The sequence below is a fragment of the Anolis sagrei genome, chromosome 1, assembly GCF_037176765.1.
Source record: "Anolis sagrei isolate rAnoSag1 chromosome 1, rAnoSag1.mat, whole genome shotgun sequence".
NCBI classification, from domain to species: Eukaryota; Metazoa; Chordata; class Lepidosauria; order Squamata; family Dactyloidae; genus Anolis; species Anolis sagrei.
Window position 1 is genome coordinate 140,805,633 of NC_090021.1, and position 10,439 is coordinate 140,816,071.

Here is a 10,439-nt window from a genome sequence, read left to right on the forward strand (position 1 = left end):
TATTTCAGCATAGGAGATGTGACATTATCCTCTACTGAGTGCAACAGGACTAGCTTAGAGGGTGCATAGCAGGCCGCTCCAACTCACAGCTCCATCTGTCACCTTTTCTGCTGACCACTCCGATTAACTTGTCAATGCAACAGCAAGTGGAGGAGTTTGTCAGCCTGGCCTGTCTTTCTCTCTGCTTGTGTAGTCAGACAGGGGTCTTTTTGAACAGTGCTACCCAAGAGACTTAAGCAGCAAAGACAAGAAACAAGTGAGTATCACATCCATATCCAGTGGGGCTTGATATTACCAACTTTCGTCAAATAGATCTGGGAACCCTCCAAACCAGATAGTCATCTAGATCTTGCAGACTGGATGCCATGGCTTTCTTGAATGGAATGCAATCTTTCACTTTTCTTTTCTCACTGCCTGTTGGATTCCCAAACATTGCACATCCCCCCAACCCCCCCCCCCCCAAACCCTGGTGTCTTGGGTTTTAGGCCTGTTCCTGGGGTTATTTGGAGCGCTGATTCACACCTTTGCATTGGATAGACTGCATCAGCTCAAGTTTCTTACAACTTCATCAGACGGATTGATTTGCCTGTCGTTGGTGGCTTGACCTCCCTTTATGGTACAGAGCCTTTCACAAGATGTAAAGAGACTTCCGGCTGGGCTCCATGCCAAAAAGGTAGAGGAAGCAACATTGGCTACCACTGCGGCAACAAGGAAGTCCTGTATTGCCTTTCCTTTAATGGGGGGAAGTCGGGCAGTGATGCTCCCCCCTCCAACAATGGGATGAGGGAAAAGGTAAGGAAAGCAATCCAGGGTGTGGAGCGGTGGCTTCTCCAGACCCCCCAACTGGAGCCAGCCCATGGATTCCCCCTGATGGAGGATGAATCTATGGGCCTGTATGATAAGGTCATCACATATGGTTATCATGATTTCCTGTCTGGAATATGGCATGTGTTCTGTGTCCCAAAAAATAGAGTTGATAGGGGAAAGCTGATGCGATTTTTGAAATCATCAGGTCAAATATACCCAGAAACAGGTCTAACATTTGACACCCAAAATATGTGTTGGCCAGTGTTTATGTGTTCTCTAGAGTCATGTCTTACAATAAATCCAAGGTACAACAATAAAAAATTAGTCATCATGTGCTCACTTTCATCACTTGAATAACCTATTTCCCCCAGTATTTTCTGAATATTCCCTCCACCACACATTATGGCCACAATTTCTATACAGAATACTGTGTTGATCCATATCAACAATAAACAATTTCTTGTTGTATGCCTTTTAAGTTGTTTCTGATTTCTGGTGGCACTAAAGCAACCTATCTTGACAAGATTTGTTCAGAAGAGGTTTGCCATTGCTACAGAAGATGTGGCTGAGTATGATTTGTCCAAGCCCACCTAATGGGTTTCCATGATTATGGGATTTTAACCATAATCTGGAATCAAAGGCCCCTTCTACACTGCTCTGTATCCCAGGATTTGATCACAGATTATCTGTTTATCCCAGATTATTTGACAGTGGGGACTCACATAATCCAGTTCAAAACAGATAACCTGGGATAAGATCCTGGGATATGAGGACAGTTTAGAAGGGGCCATAGTCAAACACTCAAACTACTACACCACACTGGCTCTCAAAACATTTCAAACAGTTATAATTCTCATTAGTTTTTGTGTGTGTTAATCTTATACCTCTGAATTGCCTATTTCATGCCAAGCCTCGCCTCTCGAATATTGGTTCTGGGAAGATACTCTCCCCCCCACCCTCTCCTAGCTTGATTGTGATTGTGGTCAAGCTCAAAAGAACAGGAAAGCCTGAGGGAAGTGGCAGATGATGTCACTGTCCCAGCCCTTGCCTCAAACCCCATGACCTTTATCTCCATTACATCAGTCTCTGAAGCACTGTTCTCTGCTTTGCATGGCTGAGGAAGGCCCTGGAGTCATAATACTGAAGCCTGTGCAGAGAATAGAGCAGTGTCATAATTCCATCTCAATATTTCTATGATGACTATAGATATCTGCAAACAGAGTGTTTGCTGTTAACTACTGTCAAGTCAACTTTGGATTATGGCAACCTCATGAAGGAGAGCCCTTCACATCACCAGCCGTACTCAACAGCCGTACTTGGGTCTTGCAGACTCAGAAAAAATATCATGGCTTTCTTGATTTGAGCCCATCCATCCAGAATGCAGTCTTCTTTTCCTACTCCCTTAGATCTCACCTTTTCATGATAAGACCGAAGCATGTCTGTCAGTTTGGCCATCTTGGCTTCTGGGAAGAATTCAGCCTTGATTTTCTCTGGGACCTATCTATTTACCTTTCCCACAGTATCTCTAGCACCACATTTTAAATGACTTGATCTTCTTCTTATCAGCTTTTTTCACCATCTAGTTTTTAGAACCATACACATAATGGCAAATACTATGGAATGGGCAATTCTAGTGGTATAGTGTTCCACATCCAGAGCATGCTCCTTTTCTGGCCACTTCACATTAGCCCTGAGCATGTGAATGGGGTGTATGCTCTTCCAAACAGAAGAGCAAGAGAAACATTGTTGAATGCTTAAGTGACTTACAGGCCATAGTTTAATTTTTTTTTGCCCCCGGTGACACAATGGATTAAACCCTTGTGCCGGCAGGACTGCTGACCAATAGATCAGCAGTTTGAATCCAGGGAGAGCGGGTTGAGCTTCCTCTGTCAGCTCCAGCCCCCCCCCCCCCCACAGGGACATGGGAGAAGCCTCCCACAAGGATGGTCAAACATCAAAACATCCGAGCATCCCCAAGGCAACATCCTTGCAGACAGCAAATTCTCTCACACCAGAAGCAACCTGCAGTTTCTCAAGTCGCTCCTGACATGAAAAAAAAAGGTTTTAAATACTTTGGGGTTATATGTTCCAGTATGGCAATGGGATTCTAGGGCCCCTTCCACACAGCAGTACAAAATGCACATTGAACTGGGTTCCATGGCAGTGTGGACTCAGATAACCCAGTTCAAAGCAGATATCGTGGATTGGTATTCTGGGTTGTATGGCTGTGTGGAAGGGTCCTTAGAGTCATTTTTCCAGGCATTATTATTATTATTATTATTATTATTATTATTATTATTAACTTTATTTGTACCCCGCTAGCATCTCCCAAAGGATTCGATGAGGCTTACAAAGGCCAAGGCCTCAATACACAACATAACAATACACCTAAAGCAAATTAAAACAATTAAAGCAATATTAAAACAACAAAACAACAAGCAATAAACAATACACCAAAACACTTTCTCCTGGACCTAGATTTGGCTTGTACAAATCTGAAGACAACTGCTGAGAAGCTGACATTTTTAGCACCCAGACATTGTTATGAAGGACAGCCATTGTGATGAAGGACAGCCATTGAGTCTAAAGTGTAGAAAACAGCATTGGATTATGACAATACTGTTGTCTCCTCCTTTCAATCAGCATTTAATTTGGGACAAAGGCAGTGAAAAATATATGTGTATTGAAAGAAAACAAGAGTAATTCACTGGTATTTATACGTGTGGTTCTTTTTGTATTGCAAGCTGTACTAAGCACTCAATGTACCCTGTGTGAACGTTATATATATTCTCTCCGGGTAAGATAATATCTGTTAAGAAATGGGAATAGTGCTGCCCACACACTCCAAATACAAATTGATTCAAGGCATCAAATGCTTATATGTTATTATGTTTACCATCTGCAAGGTTTCTTAGGCCTCCACAATCCATTTCCTTTGAGATTTATAGCATAACCATATGCATGTTTACATGTAATTAAGCCTGACTCTATGCTAAGGCTTATCCCCTAGTAATTTGTATTTAGGAGTTCTACCTTAGCAGCAAAATCCATGAGATTCCTTAGACATTATGCAATGGCTCTTACTCCCAGAGAAGATGTAAATAGGGCCATGTGCCACCATTTTTTCTTCTCCAAGAACATCTTTGTCCATAAACCTTCAGGCAGGCAGGTATGAGGTATATCCAATTTGGTGATCGTTAAGGGAAATTTTGGTTTCAACTAATTTTAAACAATTCAATAACACTGGTAAATTTCTTCATATTGAGATTGGAAAGAACTCAAGAGTGGGTTTTTTTTGTTTTTGTTTTTAAAAAACAACAGATTTGGGAAAAAGTGAAACTGACAGTTTCCCCCTTTCCTGAACACAAGGATGCCTTAGGCTGCATCTGCACTGTAGAGTGAATGCAGTTTGACATCACTTTAACTGCCCTAACTCAATGCTATGGGATCTTGCAGTTTGTGGTTTGATGAGGCACCAGCATTCTTTGGCAAGGAAGACTAGAGACCTCCAAAAATTACAGCTCCCATGATTCCACTGTACTGAGCCATGGGAATTAAAGTGGTGTCAGACTGCATGATCTCCACAGTATAGATCAGAGGGTCTTTTAAGAAAAAGAACAAGCAAGAACTATACTCAAAATGCATAAAAATATTTTCAGAGAGGAGTGGAAAAGGAAGTAATTGCATTTTCAAATAGATAGATCTGTATGACACAATTTTTAAAAGTGTTCTTATCTTTTAAATTTCTCATCATTGGGAATAAACAGCAAGTGGCTAATTCTATTTCTTTCACATTTTGAATAATGAAGAAACAATGTTCATGACCAAAATATTCATGTTTCAAAAATGCATACAGATATGCTTTAGTCAATTGAGGGTAATACATGCCAAAATTGTATACTAAGAAGGACTGAGCTGGAGGTGATTGGTATGTTGGGAAAGACAGTTACCCAAATATGTGCGCATTTCCCTGTGGAACCCACCTCCAAGTCTTACAATATGACACAGTGCAAAGATGGGGGGAAATGCAGACAGGATTTGGAGAAATGCAAAAATAAAATAAATTACATCCCTATTCAGGCTGTCTAGAAAGTTGAATTATTATATTTTTCTGCTCAAGCCAAGTACATAGCTGAAACCACTGTTTGAGAGATTTGAATATTGGACATCTGAAGATTGAAAGTTTCCTCAAAGCAGACAAGAGCAAAGCGGACATCAATCTCCCAAAGCAGATGAGAGCATGATCAATGAGGTGCGAGGTACGGAAGCACGAAACACGGTGGTTGCTCTCTTGAAGTCCTAAAGTTCTGTATTTGTGCGCTAGAACTCTCTCTAGCACTAGCTCTTAACTCAAAACATACTTAAGTTGGGTTGCTCTTAAGTTGAGGTTCCGCTGTATATTAGTAAGTACATCAATTCAGCATAATGTATTAAACATAGATGGATTTACCTCCTTTCCTTCTTTCCCTCTTTATCTCATCATTGACTATCAGCTGAGATACAAAGTGATACAATGCTGAATGGTAAGTCAACACATTTTAATATCTAATTGACTCAATGGGTCAACTTCAGATAGGACTACCTGCAAAATCAAGGCCAGTAACCCTACACATACCTGGGAGCAAGTCCAGTTGAGCCTAATGGTATTTACTCAAGTAAACATGTTTAAGGTCACACAGTTAGCTGGTTCTTCTGATAATGGGTTCATAGGGTTTGTGAATATCTGCTGCTTCCCATCATCATGGCTCAGAGTGGCTCTCCTTCAACATCACAAGGAAAACTGAACATAGTACTGGAAGGGCTAGAGCAAGGGTCCTCAAATTTTTTAAACAGAGGGCCAGGTCAGAGTCCCTCAAACTGTTGGAGGGCTGGATTATAATTTGAAAAAACATGAATGAATTCCTATGCACACTGCACATATCTTATTTGTAGTGCAAAAAAACCACTTAAAAACAATACAATAATTAAAATGAAGAACAATTTTAACAAATATAAACTTATTAGTATTTAAATGGGAAGTGTGGACTTGCTTTTGGCTGATGAGATAGAATTCTTGTTGTTGTTGTGTGCTCTCAAGTTATTTCAGACTTAGGTGGAACCTGAGTGAGGGCCGGGTAAATGATCTTGGAGGGCCATATCCGGCCCCCAGGCCTTAGTTTGAGGACCCCTGGGCTAGGGTCTAAACAGGGTAAAGGCAACAGTTACTGTTCTTAAAAATGAGTAGCTTTGATAAGAGACCACCAATGAATCCCAGGAGCATAGGATATATTACAGAAGATGGAAGTAGCCAAATCATCTCTGAGTATTCCTTACTTAGAAAACCCTATGAAATTCATGGAATCACAATATGTTGAGAGCCTACATGAAGCACATATACATACAATGGTGGGGATATAATATAAGACCTTTCTTTAACACTGGGATTGGAATAATGTAGTCCATCTGATGCTGGAGGGCCGCACAGTTTCCCCACTCCTGCTCAAATACAAGGTGCCATATACCAGAAACATCCCCTATCAGCTGTTTTTTCAGCTTTTCTGGGAATATTTCCATGTTCTGCTTGCAGGCTGTTCCATTTCAGTTGTTTAGCTTAAATGTATTCTTCCTGTGATTTTTACTGATTGCTTTGTCCTGTCCTTGATGTGAAACACTTTTGACTCTGTACATTTTAAAATACATGAACGCTGCCTTTGTTTTTTCCATTACAGTCTTCTTTTTGTTTACCTCTTTCCATGACCACGAGGAAAGCCTTTTAAGGCCCCTTCTACACTGCTATGAGTCTACACTGCATTATATGGCAGTGTAGACTCATATAATCCAGTTCAAAGCAGATAATGTGGACTAGATATGTGAGTTATATTAATTGTATTGTTTTTTGATTATTGCTTTTTGTTTTATTGATGTGTTGTTGGGCTTGGCCTCATGTAAGCCGCTCCGAGTCCCTTGGGGGAAATGGTGGTGGGGTATAAGGTATTATTATTATTATTATTATTATTATTATTATAATATTGGCATTATTATTATTATTATTATTATTATTATTATTATTATTATTATTATTATTATTATATGGCAGTATAGAAGGGGTCATAGTTCTCTACCATCAAAGTTTTTAAAAAGTTACAGTTTGAATGACAGTTTGCGCCATTTCCTTCAGCCTTCAGAGCCATACTGGTTGATGTATTGTGGGAACTGTAGAAAAAAAAAGGTAACTTTGCCAAGCTTTCATAATGTTAATATTCTTATGCATCTGGTGAAATGGACTGGAACCCACTCAAGCTTTGCAGGAAAATATAAAACGTGCTATCTATTAATGGTGAAATAGATGAAATGGCTACGTCTAACTAATAAACAAGGATATTATCCTCTTGTGATAAAAGAATTGGATTGGATCTGATACTCCAAAAATGCCTAAGGCAGTAGTGCCAAGCATACCACATTAGGAGATGAGACAGAAGGCCCTTCCAGACAGATTATCTGACAGTGTGGATCCATGTAATCCAGTTAAAAGCAGAAAACCTGGGATCAGATCCTGGGATATAGGGCCTGCCTGGAGAGGCCCAGAATTTCCCAGGTCACAATTTATTGTTTTGTTTACTGCAGACCCACTGCTACAATCCACAACACTGAAAGTCTTTTCCTTGTCCCCCTGACCATCCTCCTAATGCCAATGCTAAGATAAATAAGCAAAGAAACAAACTTTCAAACTAGAAAGACAAGACAGAAGGCTGGAGGTGAACTGGGCTCCCATAAACAAACTTTGTAAAAAGGAGCTTCTTTGTTAGAGGCTTTGTTAACGGAGGCATGCCTGTACTTGCAGGCCCCAAAAAATCTTTTTGAGGAGTTATAAATCTCATAATAATAATACTAATACTAATACTAATAATAATAATAATAATACTTTATTTATACCCCGTTCCATCTCGCCCAGGGGGACTCGGGACGGCTTACATGAGGCCACACCCTTCAATACAGTAAACACAATATTACACAACAACATAACACAATATAACACAGGCATAACAGAACTAGAAAACATAAAATGCATAACCTAAATAATAAGCGAAACAACAATATTTCCTCTCCTTCATGGCTGATCATATTCTGAGAGCTGTATTTCAAAAACAGAACATTTTTTGGACTCCAGGGCTGGAAAAGAGAAATGGAAAGCTAGCAGCAGTGGTGATAAAATGAAGGAGACAAAAAAAAAAAAAAAAAAAAAAAGCACACTGCAATACTTTGTCATATGCCTGATTTAAAATTTCTGTAAAGTGAAGGTTTCTCACACAAACATATGGTGATATTATGAGCATGAGGCTTGTGGATTATGGCCATAGCCCACAGCTCAGAAATGGATTGTCTCCGCATTCCCTCAACATAAACCACATTGCTGTTGTGTGCCTTCATTTTTTACTTATTGTGACCCTGAGACGATCCTCTAATGCAGTGTTTCACCAAAGACCATCAGAAAACCCATATTTCTTATGGTCTTAGGAACCCTTTTGGCAGAGAAGGCTGAAGATCTCTCTGCCTGTCATTCTCTTCATTTTTTGGAAAATATGATGAATCCTCTCACCAAAAGCCCTCCTCCTGCTTTGATTGGCCAGCCTTTCAGCCGGTCTCTCAGCCAAGAGGAGGGATTTTTCTGAGATCAAGCAGGGAGGGGAGAGCAGGCGTGCTTGACGCCTGGCAGCATAGTGTGCATGCACAGGCAGGAGAGAGCATGCGAGTATGTAGAGAGGCTCATGCCAGCAAATCCCCTCAAGGCAAGGGGAAAAGTGCCTGCCCAACATGGGACTGAGAGTGGACCAGCAGCATCAGGAGAAGTAGCAGCAGCAGAAGAAGCTTAGACAATTTGTAGTGCTATTCATTAGAAAAAAGTCAGCCTTTCCTTTTGTGTTTCATTAATGTTCCCATTATAAAATGCATAACAATGTGGGTGAACTACAACTCCCAAAATTGTTGATCAATCCTCCCCAAATTCCTCCGGTGTTCAAATTTGGGCATATTGAATATTTGTGCCAAGTTATTTGTGCAACTACCACTCCCAAATATCAAGATCGATTTCCCCCAAACTCTACCAGTGTTCACATTTGGCATTTTGAGTATTTGTGCCAATTTTGGTCCAGATCCATCATTGTTTGAGTCCACAGTGCTCTCTGGATGTAGGTGAACTACAACTCCAAAACTCAAAGTCAATCCCCATCAAACCCTTCCAGTATTTTCTGTTGGTCATGGGAGCTCTGTGTGTCAAGATTGATTCAATTCCATTGGTGGTGGAGTTCAGAATGCTCTTGGATTGTAGGTGAGCTATAAATCCCAGCAACTACAACTCCCATATGACAAAATCAATCCCTCCCTTCAACCCCACCTGTATTCAAATTTGGGTGTATTGGGTATTTGTGCCAAATTTGGTCCAGTGAATGAAAATACATCCTGCATATCAGACAGTTACATTCTGGTTCATAACAGTAGCAAAATTACAGTTGTGAAGTAACAACAAAAATAATGTTATGGTTGGGGGTCACCCCAATATGAGAGACTATGTTAAAATACATCCTGCCTATCAGATATTTACATTACGATTCATAATAGTAGCAAAATTACAGTAGCAATGAAAATAATGTTAAGGTTGGGGGGTCACCACAATATGCTGAACTGGATTAAGGGGTCATGGCATTAGGAAGGTTGAAAACTACTGTTCTGAGGCTTCCCATTGCTTTCCTCTGGGGCTGAGAAAGTGTGACTTGCTCAAGATCATTCTTTGATCCTTGGGATCCTTGATCCTTGCTCTTCCAGAATTCAAACCATTAGCTTCTCCATAGACAACATTACAAGCAGCTTATCCGCAACAGCATGTGGGAAGTGCTATTTTTGTGGAGGAGGAAGGGAAAAGAGAAAAGGGCAAATGTCCTTCATTCTATACACAAGCCAATATACATATGGGAAATCTCTCTGATATATAAAATGGCGTTCTTTCAAATATATTTTTCAAACAGGTGTCATAAGAACACCTGTTCTAGTTCTCCTTTTCAGAATGCAAGTTTTGTAACTTAACATTTTTGCCAGGTTTTTCTTTCAAAGACAAAAGAAAAGAGTCTTGACTTCAAACGGATTTTCTTAATAAAATTGCAGGAGACAAAAACACTTGAGAGGCAAAAGAAGGGGGAAAAACCTAAACTATAAAATAGCTGTCACCCTGTGGGAATGTGAATGAGGAAGACTTCAGAAAAAACGATCCATGCTGTTTGAAATGTCTCCCTGACTATCGCAGCATGAGAAAAGAAATGCCTTTTCCCTTCTTTTCTTTTTAAAGGATGCATAGTTAGTGCATTTGAAGCCGGCTTGAGAAATCTTTGAACAGGAAAAAAATAATACCCAAAGTGTTTTTCACGAAGAAAATCCGTCCCGTTTGCAAAAAGATGATCTTTTATTTTGTACAGAAAGATCTCCAAGTTGTGAATAAAGTAGTGCTTTCAAAATGATGTTTGATATTAATGTTTTAACAGGGGAAAAATAATTAATGACCGGATGAATTTGTGATGTTCCCTAATTTTGGGATGTTCATAGAACCAGTGTTTTATTCCATGCTGAAGTCCAGTCGAGTCTGACTCTGGGGGAGGGGGGTAGTG